The following is an 18895-nucleotide window of genomic DNA, read 5'->3' on the forward strand; positions in this document are numbered from 1 at the left end:
TGATTCTATTCTGTGATGCAGTGTCGTTCTTCATATTTATGAATCTTGATTCTACATGAGCTCCTTACGAGTCCTGAGCCAGATAGTATTGAGCTACATCTTGAGAATGTATCACGGGTTCCAACAAGTTATCTGGGCTAATTGGGGTATGTGACATAAAACCTCGTTAGTCAAGGATAATTGAGGTTCTTGTGGCTCTACGGGCTAGAATCATAGAGCGCCATTCTCTGATCCAGAAGATCCGACCTTGTATGTGGCATTTTGAGTAGGATCATCAAGAGATTGAATTGCGTGCGCTTCACCCTCTCCCAAATTGATCTAGCCTATTTGGGTGTTTAGTTTGGATCTGAAAAGATTAATGACCATGACCAATAGCTTAATCACTTACAGTCTTGCCATTGAAGGAAACATTCATCATTGGAGTAGTTAGTAAGACGTGTTAATCCAGAAGAAGAAGCATCTCTGAAGCCTTAACTGATTTCTCACTACTATCTTTACATTAATTCTTAATTGCTTTTGTTATTGCTTGTCTATGTGCCTAAAACAAACAACAACTATCTTTCTACTTGCCTGAGTAAGATCTGCAGAATAACCATAGCTTGCTCAATTCGGCAATCCTCGTGGGATTCGACCCTCACTCACCTGAGGTATTATTTGGACGACCCAGTGCACTTGCCGGTTTAGTTGTGCGAGTCACAACTTTGCGCACCACCTTTGAACCAAAATTTAGGTGATTACTTTTTTCTAAATATGCAATCAATTCTGTCTAGTTGGCCATGAAAGCTTTCATTTTCTTTCTAGTATTAGTTCATGTTGTGAATGACCTTGTTTTGCAAATAAAATAGTTGTGAATGAGCTTGATTTTATTCATTATTATATTATAAAATGTTTATTCCAGTTGAACCACAAATGAATCGGTTAGACCAATAAACTAATAAACCAGTAATTAGAACACTTTAATAACCGGTTCAGTTTTCAGAAGCTTTGTATTTATAAGGACAGGAAGCAATAATCTCTCATCCCCGTTTTATAAAATTTTTCACATTTCTGTCCCCATCACGTAACGGGTAATAGGTACCCAATAATATCCGCTGAGGATTGAGCTTTTGTGAATATTTATGGAATTTAAAAAAATAAAAAAAATTGACAAAAATTTCTCTACATTAATGCAAATCTAATTCTTTATACAAAATAATCCTCAACACTAATACATAATCATGCATTATTATGTTACCACTGATAATATCAGAAACAGTAGATTTCAATTTGATTAAATCCTACATAAAAAAAACACAATCCTGCATAAATATTTTAAAATTATGTAAATCAACACCAAAAATTACACAAATATCACAATCAATATATTTAAAGTTGCATTAGAATAATTGTATTTTCATACTAAAATTAAGCGAATCTGGATAAAAATCAATACAAAAACAAGTAAGGAGTGGCACCTAGTATCAAAGAATAGAAGTCCAGCACCTTTGTGCACTGGAATAAAGAATAAAGGACTCAAGCCTAGCTCCATAAGGTGGTGCTTAACTCCACTCCAATTTTATGTATTGGGCGCCCCAAAACTTGGAGTCTGACTCTAAGTGCCCAATTTTAATTTGCTTTATGCCCAGCTTCATCACTTTTCTATATACTTGGAGCCTGGCGCCAAGATCCCAAGCCCGACTCTAAGTGCATTTGTCACTCCCAGGATTCAAAAATGTGCTTCAAGCCTAACGCTACTTTACCAAGTCCGGCTCCAATGCATAACCAACTCCCATGAAGCTTCAATTCAATTCAAGATTTAAGATTTAAAAAATTAGTTAGCAACAACATCTTCTAAAAAGATAAGATTTGTTTGTTAGGATTAGATTAGATTAGATTTGAATTTGAATAAGTTATCTTTCTCTTTAAAAAATAACATTAGATTAGTTTTTGAATTTCAATTAGCTAGGAAGTTAGATATAAATAAGTGAACAAGGTTCAAAAAGAGGGACATCACGGATCATACACCATCCGCCACTCTCTTTCTCTAGTTTAGTTATGTTCTTCTCTACCATGAGTAACTAAACCTCTATTGATGTTAAAGATTAGGGGCTCTGTTTTATTTTTATAGATTAATAATGCAAGTATTTTTTTATTCATCAATAATGATTTGAAGTATCGAGAGATATTCTAATGCTGTTTTGGATTCTGGTATTACTTCAAGAGATTTAATCATCTCAGAATCTTCACTGAATTTAGAACTAGTTTTTAAATATGTGACATTTAATTCATCTAGGGATAGTCTTTGAATATTGTGTGGCTTAAAATGAAAATCATTCTTAACCTCTTCTCTTGATTAATTGACCAAGACATTGACAATTAATTAAGTTAAGAGAAATTAGATTGCCAAGACATTGGAATTTAATTATAAATGATTTTCTATGGAAAGATTTTTGCATGAATCAAAGTTTTCAAAGCACAAGTATTGTTCTTCTTAAAAGGATTTAGCATCCCCGAAGCCTTTAACATTCCCTATCTTGATTTCTTTCTAATTCTTTAAGTTTTCTCTCACTCAATAATCCAAACAAAATCAATTCTCGCTTCTCTATTTCTTCCAAGTCACAAACCAATTCCCTCTTACCAAGATGTGATTGATCTAATTAGAGATATAATTAGACATTGCTTCCCTCAATTCGTTAATCCTCGTGGAAATGAAATCCACTCATCGTGGTATTACTTGATACGATTTGGTGCACTTGCCAATAGTACGAGTGTATCAATTTTGGCTTATCAAATTTTTAGTGCCGTTACCGAGGATTAATTGAAATTGACAACATACGTCCAGTTAAATCACTAACTTCGATCTTGTTTTATTTATTTTATTTATTTTCTTTTCTTTTCTTTTAATTTCCTTATTTGGATTTAAATTCTTCTTTTTCCTTCTTCTTTACTTTTCTTCTTTATTCCGCACGGTGCATTTGATTTCTTGCTATTTTTTAGCATGCAAGAGGAGGAGAACCGCATTCTCTTCGATCCAAAAATTGAAAAGACTCTTGCACAAATAAGGAAGAGATCAAGGGTTAAGAGAGAAGAAGTAAAAAAGATGGCAGAGGAGAATAACAATATAAGAATTCTTGGCAATTACAGTGTTCCTACCATCGATAGCTGTGGAAGTAGCATAGTTGGTGCACGAATTTCCACACTTCGTACAATTGAACCAGCAAGAGCACTAGGTCATCCAACTAATACCTGAGGTGAGTCAGGGTCGATCCCACAAGGATTGTGGTTTGAAGCAAGCTATGGTTATCTTGTAGATCTTAGTCAGGTGGATAGAAGAGTTGTTTGTTTGTTGAAATGCATAAAATTGTAATAAGATAGAATTACTATGTTTGATTATAACCAGTGATAAGAAGATGGTTAAGGCTTGGAGATGCTTTGTTCTTCTGGATTAATTCCGGTCTTAATGTATTCTTCAACTATGAATGATTTCTTCTATGGCAGGTTGTATGTGATCAATGCTGGTTGAGAGGTCACCAATCCTCCTCCAGATCTGAACCCCTAGGTTAGTGTGGATCCATTCTGATTGAGGGTGAAGCTCCTCAGTTCATACTCCTTAGTGATCCTACTCAAAACACCACAGAAAATGTCAAATCTTCCGGATCAGAAAATGTTGTGCCTTTGGTCTAGCCTTTACCACAAAAACTCTAATCTCCCTGTACCTCGGCTGAACTGGTGTCTCGAGAAGTCCCCAACGAAGTCGTGGATTAGCCGTCTAAGAGATGTATAATCAAGCTAGTGGTTCATTATTGTCCGATGAAAGATTCACTTTGAACCCATGTAGAATCAGATAACCTTGTGCCGGTTCAACGCATTCATAAGGATGAAGAATGAAGATACATCTTAGAATAGAGAATCAAACACCAATTGAAAGGAAACAGTAATACTTTTATTAATCCATAAAACTCAGTAGAGCTCCTACCCTCATCCTAGGAGGTTTAGAAACTCATACTGATAGAAAATACAATGATAGATGTGTAAAGTGTCAAAAGTTTTTAACAAAGAGTGATCTTCCACTTTAAATACTAAACTAATGACTAATGATTACATAAAAAGGGTAAAACAGTCTTTTAGTGTGAAAATCCACTTCCGAGGCCTACTTGGTGAGTGTTTGGGCTGAGCTTTGATGAGATCCACGAGTTAGGAGACTCCTTGGGCATTGAACGCCTGCTAGGAGGTCCTTCTTGGGCGTTTGAACGCTGGCTACCCCCTTGTGGGCACTGGACGCCTCGACTAGGGTAGGTGGCTACCGTTGAACACCAGTTTTGGGCCTTTTATTCTGAAGCAAAGTCTAAACTATTATATATTTTGAAAAGCCCTGGATTTTAGCTTTCTATAGCCATTGAGAATGCTCCATTTGGATGTTTGTAGCTCCAGAAAAGCTCTTTTGAGTGCAAGGAGGTCAGATCCGAACAGCATCTGCAGTGCTTTCTCTACCTCTGAATCAGCCTTTTGCTCCAACTCCTCAATTTCAGCCAGAAAATACCTACAATTGCATAAAAATACACAAACTCAAAGTAGAATCCAAAAATGTGAATTTTGCACTAAAACCTATGAAAATATACTAGATCTTAAACAAAACATGCTAAAAACTATATAAAAATGATGTCAAAAAGCGTATGAAATATCCGCTCATCACAACACCAAATTTAAACTGTTGCTGTTCCCAAGCAACTAAAAACAAAGTAGGATAAAAAAGAAGAGCGGGACTTAGTAACTTTCTGCTTCTAAATAGTTTTGGCATCTCACTATCCATTGAAACTCAGAAGTATTAGCATCCTTAGGAACTCAGAATCCAGATTATATTATTGACTCTCCTAGTTTAGTTCTTTTTTATTCTTGAACACAGCTTTTTAGAGTCTTGGCTGTGGCCCTAAGTACTTTGTTTTCCAGTATTACCACCGGATACATAAATGCTACAGACACTTAACTGGATGAATCCTTTCGAATTGTGATTCAGCTTTGCTAGAATCCCCAGATAGAGGTGTCCAGAGTTCTTAAGCACACTCTTTTTGCTTTGGATCATGACTTTAACTGCTCAGTCTCAAGCTTTTCACTTGACACCTTCACACCACAAGCACATAGTTAGGGACAGCTTGTTTGAGCCGCTTAGGCCAAGAACTTTTTATTTCTTTTAAGCCCTCCTAACCATTGATGCTTAAAGCCTTGGATCCTTTGACCCTTGCCTTTTGGTTTAAAGGGTTATTGCCTTTTTTTGCTTTGCTTTTTTTTTCGCATGCATGTATTTTTTTTCTTTTTTTGCGACATGATTTTTCTTTTTCTTTTTGCTGCTTTTTCTTGCTTCAAGAATCAATTTTTTTTGGATTTTTCAGATTACCAATAATACTTCTTCTTTTTCATCATTCTTTCAAGAGAAAACATTCTTAATTCTAATTTCAAATATGCACTGTTCATTCATACATTCAAAAAGCAAAAGCAATGCCCCCACATCAAAATAATTGAACTATTCTTATTATATAACTCAAAATTCATGCATCTCTCAATTATTTTCAAATAAAATTTTCTTTTAAGTAATATGAGAGATATATAAAACATTTTATAACCTTAAGACATAAATTAAAATGATCATGCAATAAGAACAAGAGAATAGACAATAAAACATAACAAAAACCAGAAAAATTAGAATAAGCAAGGTGATGAAACGGGACCACCTTAGGGATGGCGACTACCACCTCCTCTAGAGAACCCAATGGTGTGCTTGATATCTTCAATGTCACGCCCTTGTCTCTGTTGTTCTTTCCTCATAACTCTTTGTTCTCCCCTCGTGACTCTTTGATCTTCTCTTATTTCATGGAGGGTGGTGGAATAATCCTGATGCTCCAACCTCAATTGCTCCATGTTATTTCTTAGTTCTTCAAGAGAAGTATGCCATTGATCCCAATAGCTTTGAGGAGGAAAATACATCCCTTGAGGCATCTCTGGTATCTCATGTTGAGGCAGCTCCACATGCTCTTGTTGTGGTTCATGTGTCGGCTCTCTAGTATGTTCCATCCTACTTTTAGTGATGGGCTTGTCCTCCTCAATATGAATGTCTCCTTCTATGACAATTCCAGCTGAATTGTATAGGTGACATATAAGATGAGCGAAAGCTAACCTTGCCTTGGTGGGAGGCTTGCCCGCCACTTTGTACAACTCTTGAGGTATCACCTCAAATACTTCCACCTCCTCTCTGAGCATGATGCAATGGATCATGATGGCTCAGTCTATGGCCACTTCGGACCAATTGCTAGTACGGATGATAGAGCATTGGATAAACTCCAATCATCCTCTAGCTATGGGCTTGAGGTCAGGCCTTCTCAGTTGGATAGGCTTGCCTTGAGAATCCTTTTTCCACTGTGCTCCTTCTACACAGATGTCTGAGAGTACTTGATCCAGTCTCTTATCACGGTTAACTCTCCTAGTGTAAGGATGTGGGTCTTCTTGCATCAAAGGCAGGTTGAACGCCAACCTCATGCTTTCCGGACTAAAGTTCAAGATTCTCCCTCAGACCATAGTGATCCAATTCTTGGGATGTGGGTTCACACTAGTGTCATGGTTTTTAGTAACCTATGCATTAGCATAGAACTATTACACCATTAGAATCCCAACCTCTTAGATGGAATTGGTTAGGACTTCCCAACCTCTTCTCTAGATCTCTCTTCATATTTTTGGATACTCATTCTTCTTAAGCCTAAAAGAGACCTCAGGGATCACCTTCTTCTCTGCCAGTACTTTATAGAAGTGGTCTTGGTGGGGTTTGGTGATGAATCTCTCCATTTCCCAAGATTTAAAGGTGGTAGCTACTGCTTTTTCTTTTTTCTTTCTAGAGGATTCTCCAACCTTGGGTGCCATAAGTGGTATTGGAAAGTAAAAAGCAACGCTTTTCCCATACCAAACTTAAGAGCTTTGCTCGTCCTCGAGCAAAAATAAATAAAAGAGAATAATAGAGTAGAAGAAGAAGAAAATAGAAGGAGATGGAGGGAGAAAGCAATTCGGCCAAGGGGGCTTTAGAGTGTATGAAGTGTGTGTATATGAAGGTTTAGAATGAAGGGTATTTATAGGAGTGGGTTAGGTTAGGGTTCAGTCATGGGTGGGTTAGATGGGAGGGAAATTTAATTTTGAAGTGGGTGGGGGTTGGTGGGAGTTATTATGGTTTTGGAAAATTGATATGGAAATGATTGGGCTAGGGTTTATAGGAAAAAGTGTATGGGGAAGTATGAAAAAGAAAAAGAAGTGGGGGTAAGGTAAAGATGATGTGGGACCTACTGGTCTTGAGAGGCTAGGGAATTCAGATTCCCTACTTTCTTCATGGGCATTGAACGCCCAACACTTTCCCATGACTGGCGTTCAACGCCATTAAGGCTGCCATTATGGGTGTTGAACGCCCAGGGTCTACCCTTGGCTGGCATTCAACGCCAGTAATACACTCCATCCAGAGTGTTCTATTTTCATTGCTTTTCTGTCTTTGTTCTGACTGCTACACATGATCATGAACATAAAGAAATAACTTAAGAGAAACAAATTAAAAGAAATAGAAATAACTAATTAGGGTTGGGTTGCCTCCCAACAAGCGCTTCTTTAATATCACTAGCTTAATGGTTAGCTCCTTACGGAGATTGATATGGGCTCAAAATTTTGCCCTTTATAGTGAACTTTCTTCCTGTCTTTTCATGAATGAGCTCAACATGCTCTAGAGACAAGACACGACTCACTATATGTGGTATGAATGTTTTCTTGGTGAAGACAACTCTCATACCAGGTGAGAGGCCTTCAATGGGGACTTTCTTGTCCCTCCCACCTTTAGATACTTTCTTCTTAGTACCTTTGTTCTCAGTGCTTGTTGATAGCTGTCCAAAACCAAACTTAGAATTGATGTTTGGGGGCTTAGTAAAGCTTTCCACTGAAAAAGATGATTGGAACACTAAGTGTTGCACAGTTATCTCTCTAATTTCAGAGGTAGAGTTGGGGTGAGACATCTTGAACAAGATGTGATCCTTCCCTATTTGGAAGACCATTTCTCCCTTTGCCACATTAATCATGGCATTTGCAATGGCTAGGAAAGGTCTTCCAAGAAAGATAGATTCATCCTCAACCTCTCCAATATCCAAGATTATGAAGTTTGCAGGGATGTAGTGGTATTCAGCCTTCACCAAGACATCTTCTACTAAGCCATATGGCTTTTTCATTGACTTGTCTGCCATCTCTAGTGAGATATTTGCAGCTTGTACCTCCAAGATTCCCAATTTTTCCATTACAGAGAGGGGCATGAGGTTTATACTTGAGCCTAGGTCACAAAAAGCCTTTTCAAAGGTCATGGTGCCTATGGTGCAAGGAATTAGGAAGCATCCGGGATCTAGAAGCTTCTGAGGTAGCTTCTGCTGAACCAAAGCATTGAGTTATTTGGTGAGCACTGGAGGTTCTTCCTTGAATATTTTTGTACCAAATAGCTTGGCATTCAACTTCATGAGAGCTCCTAGGTACCGAGCAACTTGCTCTTCCCTAATGTCCTCATCCTCATCAGAGGATGAGTTTTCATCAAAACTTATGCACTGCAGGAGTGCATGCAAGGGAACCTTTATGGTCTCTACATGAGCCTTGGCTTCCTTGAGTTCTTGGATAGGGATTTCTTGAGTGGGTATTGAGCACTCAGAAGGTGTGCCATTATTGGCGTTCAACGCCAGTTCCTTTACCAAGTTGGGTATTGAACGCTCAGCAGGGCTATCCTAGCTCGCGTTCAACACCAAAGTCCCTACTAGTTTGGGCGTTGAACGCCCAGTGAGGGCTTCCTTACTGGCCTTCAGTACCAGCTTTGGTGCCAAGTTGGGCGTTGAACGCCTAGTGATATGCTCTTTACTGGCGTTCAACACCAGGCTCGTAGCCATTTTGGGCGTTGAATGCCCAGTGAGATGCTCTTCACTAGCATTCAACGCCATCCCAGTCTCTCCAGATTCGGCCTCAGCCTCTGTGGTGATGGCCTTACACTCTTCTCTTGGGTTCATCTCAGTGTTACTAGGAATAGTATCAGGAGGAGTCTCAGGGATCCTCTTGCTTAGTTGACTAACTTGTACCTCCAAATTTCTTATGGAAGACCTTATTTTAGTTATAAAACTATGAGTGGTCTTAGAGAGGTTGGAAACTATAGTCACTAAGTCAGAAAGGTTCTACTTAAGGGTCTCCATATGTTCCTGAGAAAATGGAAATGGTGGTCTGTTGTTGAACCTGTTTTGGTTCCTTCCACATTGATTATTGTTGAAGCTTTACAAAGGCTTCTGTTAATCTTTCCATGAAAGGTTAGGATGATTCCTCCATGAGGAATTATAGGTATTTCCATAGGGTTCTCCCATGTAATTCACCTCTTCCATGGTAGGTTGGTCAGGATCACAAGCTTCTACTTCAGAAGAAGCTTCTTGAGTGCTGCCAATTGCACCTTGCATTCCAGTCAAATGCTGAGAGATCATATCAACCTATTGGGTCAAGATCTTATTCTGAGCCAATATGGCATTCAGAGTGTCAACTTCAAGAACTTCTTTCTTCTAAAGTACCCCATTATTACAGGGTTTCTTTCAGAAGTGTACATAAACTGGTTGTTTGCAACCATGTCAATGAGTTCTTCTGCCTCTTTAGGCGTTTTCTTCCAGTGGAGTGATCCACCAGCAGAGTTATCCAGTGACATCTTGGATATCACAGAAAGGCCATCATAAAAGATGTCTAGTGTGGTCCAATCTAAGATCATGTTGGGAGGACATCTTCTGATAAGTTACTTATATCTCTCCCAAGCTTTATAGAGGGATTCACCCTCTTTTTGTCTGAAGGTTTGAACTTCCACCCTAAGTTTGCTCAACTTTTGAGGTATGAAGAACTTGGTCAAGAATGCATTAACCACCTTCTCCCATGTGTCAAGACTCCCTTTAGGTTGAGAATCTAACCACACTCTAGCTCTATCTCTTCCAGCAAAAGGAAAGATCATAAGTTTATAGACCTTAGGACTCACTCCATTGGTCTTGACTATGTCACATATCTGCAAGAAGTCAGATAAGAATTTATTTCGATCTTCCTGTGGAAGTCCATGGTATTGGCAGTTCTGTTGAACTAAGGTCACCAGTTAAGGTTTCAGCTCAAAGTTGTTAGCTCCAATGGCAGGTATAGAGATACTTCTGCCATAGAAGTCAGAGGTAGGCTTGGTGTAAGCACCAAGAACCTTTCTTGCCTCTCCTTCATGATTAGATTCGGCAGCCATGTGTTCTGCTTATAGTTCAAAATTTTCTGAGAGGTTTCTTTTGGAATGTTGTATTTTAGCTTGTTGCAAACACTTCCTTAGAGTTTTCTCAGGTTCAGGATCAGGATCAAAGAGAGGTTCTTTATCTTTGTTCCTGGTCATGAACAAGAAAACACAGATACAACAAGAAAGGAAGCTTCTATTCCAGAGGACAGAGAACTCCTAGTGACATGTGAGGGATAAAAGAAAGAAGAATGAAAATATAAGAAGAGAGAGAAGAAAAATTTGAATAAGAGAGAGGAAGAATTCAAAAATTAGAAGAAAAAAGAAAAACAAGAGTTAAAATATTTTTGTTTTTATTTTATTTATTTATTTAATTCAAAGATAAGGGTTAATTAATTAAAAAGATTTGAAAATTAATTGATTAATTTCGAAAAAGAAGAGAGAGAAATAGAAGAAAAAATTTCGAAAATAGAAGAGAGAAGAATTAGTTAGGAAATTTTGAAAAAAAAAGAGAGAGAACAAGTAACTAATTACGAAAGATTTGAAAACAAGATAAGATAGAAGATTAGAAAAGATTTAAAATTAAAATTTTAAATTAGAAAAGGTAAGATAGAAATTGAAAAGATTTGAAAAAGATTTAATTTTAAAATTTAAAAGATAAGATAGAAAAAATTTTAAATTGAAGATAAGATAAAGAAGTTAAGAAAAGATAAGTTTTAAATAAAAAAGATTTGAAATCAAAATAAAAAAGTTAGTTTCTAATTTAAAAAGATTTGAAATTTAAATTTTAAAAGAAGGATAACATAAGAAAGAATCAAATTTTAAAAGAAAAGATTTTAAAAAGAGAAGATTTGAAATTTGATTTTTGAAAAAGATTTGATTTTGAAATTTGAAACTTGAAATTTTAAATTTTAAATTTTGAAATTGAATTTTAAAATTTGAATTTGAAATAAGATGAGATAAGATTTTGATTTTGAGATTAAAATTTGAAATTTAATTTGAAATTTTCAAAATTAATCTAAAATAAAGATAGAAAAGATATTTTTTATTTTTTTAATTTAATAAAGAAAGAGAAAAACAACTAAAAGACACCAAACTTAAAATTTTTAGATCTAAGAACACCTAGTGTGCGAAAATTGCAAAGAAAAATATAAAGAGACACCAAACTTAAAAAATTTAAGATTAAAATAAGAACTCTTTGAAGATCAAGAAGAACACCAAGAACAAAACTCAAAGAATTCAAAGAAAACAAGAACATGCAAAAGACACCAAATTTAAAAATTTTGAAAACCAAAGACACAATTCTTGAAAATTTTAAAGAAAAGACACAAGAAGACACCAAACTTAAAGATTGATACCAGACTCAAACAAAAGACACTATTTTTGAAAATTTTTAGAAAAAAGACTCAAAGAAATTCGAAAATTCAACAAGAACAAAAACAAAAGACTCAAACCAAAAACAAATATCAAAAAAAGAAAATTAAGGTTTTTCAAAAAAATTTTATTTTTCAAAAATTTTTTATTTTTCAAAAAAAAGAAAATAAAATAAAAGGCTCTAACAAAATTAAAGACAATCCCTAATCTAAGCAACAAGATAATCCGTCAGTTGTCCAAACTCGAACATTCCCCGGCAACGGTGCCAAAAACTTGGTGCACGAATTCTCACACTTCGTACAACTGAACCAGCAAGTACACTGGCTCGTCCAAGTAATACCTGAGGTGAGTTAGGGTTGATCCCACGAGGATTGTGGTTTGAAGCAAGCTATGGTTATCTTGTAGATCTTAGTGAGGCGGATAGAAGAGTTATTTGTTTGTTGAAACGCATAAAATTGGAATAAGATGGCATTACTATGTTTGATTATAACCAGTGATAAGAAGATGGTTAAGGCTTGGAGATGCTTTGTTCTTCTGGATTAATTTCGGTCTTAATGTCTTTTTCAACTGTGAATGATTTCTTCTATGGCAAGCTTTATGTGATCAATGCCAGTTGAGAGGTCGCCAATCCTCTTCTAAATCTGAACCACAGGGTTAGTGCAGATCCATTCTGATTGAGGATGAAGCTCCTTCAGTTCATTCTCCTTAGTGATCCTACTCAAAATGCCACAAACAAGGTCGAATCTTCCGGATCAGAGAATGATGTGCCTTTGGTTCTAGCCTCTACCATAAAGACTCTAATCTCCCTGTACCTCGGCTGAACGGGTGTCTCGAGAAGTCCCCAACGAAGTCATGGATTAGCCGTCTAAGAGATGTATAATCAAGCTAGTGGTTCATTGTTGTCCGATGAAAGACTCACTCTGAACCTATGTAGAATGAGATAACTGGTGCGCGAAATTGTGAACAATACTTTTCACAACTCTCATAATCCCCGGTCATGAACCCCAAAAACTTGGTGGCTCAATACCATGGCATTACACAACTTCGCACAACTAACCAGCAAGTGCACTGGGTCGTCCAAGTAATAAACCTTACGCGAGTAAGGGTCGATCCCACGGAGATTGTTAGTATGAAGCAAGCTATGGTCATCTTGTAAATCTTAGTCAGGCAAACTCAAATGGATATGGTGATGAACGCATAAAACACATAAAGATAAAGATAGAGATACTTATGTAATTCATTGGTAGGAACTTCAGATAAGCGCATGAAGATGCCTTCCCTTCCGTCTCTCTGCTTTCCTACTGTCTTCATCCAATCCTTCTTACTCCTTTCCATGGCAAGCTTATGTAGGGTTTCACCGTTGTCAGTGGCTACCTCCCATCCTCTCAGTGAAAACGTTCCTATGCTCTGTCACAGCATGGCTAATCATCTGTCGGTTCTCGGTCAGGCCGGAATAGAATCCAGTGATTCTTTTGCGTCTGTCACTAACGCCCCGCCTGCTAGGAGTTTGAAGCACGTCACAGTCATTCAATCATTGAATCCTACTCAGAATACCACAGACAATGTTAGACCTTCCGGATTCTCTTGAATACCGCCATCAGTTCTAGCCTATACCACGAAGACTCTGATCTCACGGAATGGTTGGCTCGTTTGTCAGACGAGCACTCGGTTGTCAGGCGATCAACCATGCATCGTGCAATCAGGAATCCAAGAGATATTCACCCAATCGAAGGTAGAACGGAGGTGGTTGTCAGTCACACGTTCATAGGTGAGAATGATGATGAGTGTCACGGATCATCACATTCATCAAGTTGAGGAACAAGTGATATCTTAGACAAAGAACAAGCGGAATTGAATGGAAGAACAATAGTAATTGCATTAATACTCGAGGTACAGCAGAGCTCCACACCTTAATCTATGGTGTGTAGAAACTCCACCGTTGAAAATACATAAGAACAAGGTCTAGGCATGGCCGTGAGGCCAGCCTCCCAATGATCTAAGATAGCATAAAAATGAAGATAGCTACCAAAGTCTACAAATACAATAGTAAAAGGTCCTACTTATAGAGAACTAGTAGCCTAAGGTGTACAGAGATGAGTAAATGACATAAAAATCCACTTCCGGGCCCACTTGGTGTGTGCTTGGGCTGAGCAATGAAGCATTTTCGTGCAGAGACTTCTCTTGGAGTTAAACGCCAGCTTTAGTGCCAGTTTGGGCGTTTAACTCCCATTTGGGTGCCAGTTCCCGCGTTTAACGCTGGGATTTCTGAGGGTGACTTTGAATGCCGGTTTGGGCCATCAAATCTTGAGCAACGTATGGACTATCATATATTGCTGGAAAGCCCAGGATGTCTACTTTCCAACTCCATTGAGAGTGCGTCAATTGGGCTTCTGTAGCTCCAGAAAATCCACTTCGAGTGCAGGGAGGTCAGAATCCAACAGCATCTGCAGTCCTTTTTGGTCTCTGAATCAGATTTTTGCTCAGGTCCCTCAATTTCAGCCAGAAAATACCTGAAATCAGAGAAAAACACACAAACTCATAGTAAATTCCAGAAAAGTGAATTTTAACTAAAAACTAATAGAAATATACTAAAAACTAACTAAATCATACTAAAAACATACTAAAAACAATGCCAAAAAGCGTACAAATTATCCGCTCATCACAACACCAAACTTAAATTGTTGCTTGTCCTCAAGCAACTAAAAATCAAATAAGATAAAAAGAAGAGAATATGCAATGAATTCCAAAAACATCTATGAAGATCACTATTAATTAGATGAGCGGGGCTTTTAGCTTTTTGCCTCTGAATAGTTTTGGCATCTCACTCTATCCTTTGAAATTCAGAATGATTGGCTTCTTTAGGAACTCAGAATCCAGATAGTGTTATTGATTCTCCTAGTAAAGTATGATGATTCTTGAACATAGCTACTTATTGAGTCTTGGCTGTGGCCCAAAGCACTCTGTCTTCCAGTATTACCACCGGATACATACATGCCACAGACACATAATTGGGTGAACCCTTTCAGATTGTGACTCAGCTTTGCTAGAGTCCCCAATTAGAGGTGTCCAGGGTTCTTAAGCACACTCTTTTTGCCTTGGATCACAACTTTATTTCTTTCTTTTTCTCCCTTTTTTTTCGTTTTCTTTTCTTCCCTCTTTTTTTTTTCGTTTTTCTCTTCTCTTTTTTTTTTTTGTATTCACTGCTTTTTCTTGCTTCAAGAATCATTTTTATGATTTTTCAGATCCTCAGTAACATGTCTCCTTTTTCATCATTCTTTCAAGAGCCAACATTCATGAACCACAAATTCAAAAGACATATGCACTGTTTAAGCATACATTCAGAAAACAAAAATATTGCCACCACATCAAAATAATTAAACTGTTATAAAATTCAAAATTCATGCAATTCTTTTTCTTTTTCAATTAAGCACGTTTTTATTCAAGAAATGTGATGGATTCATAGGACATTTATAACTTTAAGGCATAGACACTAAGACACTAATGATCACAAGACACAAACATGGATAAACATAAGCATAAAATTCGAAAAACAGAAGAATAAAGAACAAGGAAATCAAGGAACGGGTCCACCTTAGTGATGGCGGCTCTGTCTTCCTCTTGAAGATCCTATGGAGTGCTTGAGCTCCTCAATGTCTCTTCCTTGTCTTTGTTGCTCCTCTCTCATGATTCTTTGATCTTCTCTAATTTCATGGAGGATGATGGAGTGTTCTTGATGCTCCACCCTTAGTTGTCCCATGTTGGAACTCAATTCTCCTAGGGAGGTGTTTAGTTGCTCCCAATAGTTTTGTGGAGAAAAGTGCATCCCTTGAGGAATCTCAGGGATTTCATGATGAGTGGAGTCTCTTGTGTGCTCCATCCTCTTCTTAGTGATGGGCTTGTCCTCATCAATAGGGATGTCTCCCTCTATGTCAACTCCAACTGAATAACAGAGGTGAGAGATGAGGGAAGGCTAACCTTGCCAAGGTAGAGGACTTGTCCGCCACCTTATAGAGTTCTTGGGCTATAACCTCATGAACTTCTATTTCTTCTCCAATCATGATGCTATGGATCATGATAGCCCGGTCTATGGTAACTTCGGACCGGTTGCTAGTGGGAATGATTGAGCGTTGTATAAACTCTAACCATCCTCTAGCCACGGGCTTGAGGTCATGCCTTCTCAATTGAACCGGCTTTCCTCTTGAATCTCTCTTCCATTAGGCGCCCTCTTCACATATGACTGTGAGGACTTGGTCCAACCTTTGATCAAAGTTGACCCTTCTAGTGTAAAGATGTTCATCTCCTTGCATCATAGGCAAGTTGAACGCCACCCTCACACTTTCCGGACTAAAATCCAAGTATTTCCCCCGAACCATAGTAAGATAATTCTTTGGATTCGGGTTCACACTTTGGTCATGGTTCTTGGTGATCCATGCATTGGCATAGAACTCTTGAACCATCAAGATTCCGACTTGTTGAATGGGGTTGGTAAGAACTTCCCAACCTCTTCTTCGGATCTCATGTCGGATCTCCGGATATTCACCCTTTTTGAGTGAAAAAGGGACCTCGGGGATCACCTTCTTCAAGGCCACAACTTCATAGAAATGGTCTTGATGCACCCTTGAGATGAATCTCTTCATCTCCCATGACTCGGAGGTGGAAGCTTTTGCCTTCCCTTTCCTCTTTCTAGAGGTTTCTCCGGCCTTGGATGCCATAAATGGTTATGGAAAAACAAAAAGCAATGCTTTTACCACACCAAACTTAAAATGTTTGCTCGTCCTCGAGCAAAAGAAGAAAGAAGGGAGTAGAAGAAGAAGAAATGAGGAGAAAGGGAATGGCTTTGTATTCGGCCAAAGGGGAGAGAGATGGTGTTTAAGGTGTGTGAAAATGAAGGAGTGAAGGAGGGTTTATATAGGAGAGGGGGAGAGGGATGTTCGGCCATTTGAGGGTGGGTTTGGGTGGGAAAGTGGTTTGAATTTGAAAGGTGGGGTAGGTGGGGTTTTATGAAGGATGGATGTGAGTGGTGAAGAGAAAGATGGGATTTGATAGGTGAGGGTTTTTGGGGAAGAGGTGTTGAGGTGATTGGTGAAGAAGAGAGAGAGTGGTAGGGTAGGTGGGGATCCTGTGGGGTCCACAGATCCTGAGATGTCAAGGAAAAGTCATCCCTGCACCAAATGGCATGCAAAATCACGTTTTGTGCCAAATCTGGCGTTAAACGCCGGGCTGGTGCCCATTTCTGGTGTTTAACGCCAGCTTCTTACCCTTTTCTGGCGTTTAACGCCAGTCTGGTGCCCCTTTCTGGCGTTAAACGCCCAGAATGGTGCCAGACTGGGCGTTAAACGCCCAACAGCTAACCTCACTGGCGTTTAAACGCCAGTAGGTGCATCCTCCAGGGTGTGCTATTTTTCTTCCTGTTTTTCATTCTGTTTTTGCTTTTTTCATTGATTTTGTGACTTCTCATGATCATCAACCTATAAAAGACATAAAATAACAAAAGAAACTAATTAATTATAAAACATTGGGTTGCCTCCCAACAAGCGCTTCTTTAATGTCATTAGCTTGACAGAGGACTCTCATGGAGCCTCACAGATGCTCAGAGCCATGTTGGAACCTCCCAACACCAAACTTAGAGTTTGAATGTGGGGGTTCAACACCAAACTTAGAGTTTGGTTGTGGCCTCCCAACACCAAACTTAGAGTTTGACTGTGGGGGCTCTGTTTGGCTCTGCTTTGAGAGAAGCTCTTCATGCTTCCTCTCCATGATGACAGAGGGATATCCTTGGGCCTTAAACACCAAGGATTCTTCATTCACTTGAATGATCAACGCTCCTCTATCAACATCAATCACAGCCTTTGCTGTGGCTAGGAAGGGTCTGCCAAGGATGATGGATTCATCCATGCACTTCCCAGTCTCTAGGACTATGAAATCAGTAGGGATGTAATGGTCTTCAACCTTAACCAGAACATCCTCTACAAGTCCATGGGCTTGTTTTCTTGAGTTGTCTGCCATTTCTAGTGAGATTTTTGCAGCTTGCACCTCAAAGATCCCTAGCTTCTCCATTACAGAGAGGGGCATGAGGTTTACACTTGACCCTAAGTCACACAAGGCCTTCTTGAAGGTCATGGTGCCTATGGTACAAGGTATTGAAAACTTCCCAGGATCCTGTCTCTTTTGAGGCAGTTTCTGCCTAGACAAGTCATCCAGTTCTTTGGTGAGCAAAGGGGGTTCATCCTCCCAAGTCTCATTTCCAAATAACTTGTCATTTAGCTTCATGATTGCTCCAAGGTATTTAGCAACTTGCTCTTCAGTGACATACTCATCCTCTTCAGAGGAAGAATACTCATCAGAGCTCATGAATGGCAGAAGTAAGTCCAATGGAATCTCTATGGTCTCATTTTGAGCCTCAGATTCCCATGGTTCCTTATTGGGGAACTCAGTGGAGGCCAGTGGACGTCCATTGAGGTCTTCCTCAGTGGCGTTCATTGCCTCTCCTTCCTCCCAAAATTCGGCCATGTTGATGGCTTTGCACTCTCCTTTTGGATTTTCTTCTGTATTGCTTGGGAGAGTACTAGGAGGGAGTTCAGTAATTTTCTTGCTCTGCTGACCCACTTGTCCCTCCAAGTTTCTAATGGAGGACCTTGTTTCAGTCATGAAACTTTGAGTGGTTTTGATTAGATCAGAGACCATGGTTGCTAAGTCAGAGGTATTCTGCTTAGAACTCTCTGTCTGTTGCTGAGAAGATGATGGAAAAGGCTTGCTATTGCTAAACCTGTTTCTTCCACCATTATTATTGTTGAAACCTTGTTGAGGTCTCTGTTGATCCTTCCATGAAAGATTTGGATGATTCCTCCATGAAGGATTATAGGTGTTTCCATAGGGTTCTCCCATGTAATTCACCTCTTCTATTGAAGGGTTCTCAGGGTCATAAGCTTCTTCCTCAGATGAAGCTTCCTTAGTACTGCTTTGTGCATTTTGCATTCCAGACAGACTTTGAGAAATCATATTGACTTGTTGAGTCAATATTTTGTTCTGAGCCAATATGGCATTCAGAGTGTCAATCTCAAGAACTCCTTTCTTCTGACTAGTCCCATTGTTCACAGGATTTCTTTCAGAAGTGTACATGAATTGGTTATTTGCAACCATTTCAATCAGTTCTTGAGCTTCAGTAGGCGTCTTCTTCAAATGAAGAGATCCTCCAGTAGAGCTATCCAAAGACATCTTGGATAGTTCAGAGAGACCATCATAGAAAATACCTATGATGCTCTATTCAGA

General features: G+C 38.6%; 1 non-coding gene across 1 annotated transcript; it reads left to right on the forward strand.

Moving 5' to 3' along the window:
- The first annotated feature begins 9759 nt into the window (after positions 1-9759).
- LOC112719501 (small nucleolar RNA R71) lies at positions 9760-9868 on the forward strand. Its single transcript, XR_003161801.1, has one exon. It is a non-coding gene; the product is annotated as a small nucleolar RNA R71 (small nucleolar RNA).
- The last annotated feature ends 9027 nt before the right edge of the window (positions 9869-18895 follow it).

Source organism: Arachis hypogaea, chromosome 10, assembly GCF_003086295.3.
Source record: "Arachis hypogaea cultivar Tifrunner chromosome 10, arahy.Tifrunner.gnm2.J5K5, whole genome shotgun sequence".
Taxonomy (NCBI): Eukaryota; Viridiplantae; Streptophyta; class Magnoliopsida; order Fabales; family Fabaceae; genus Arachis; species Arachis hypogaea.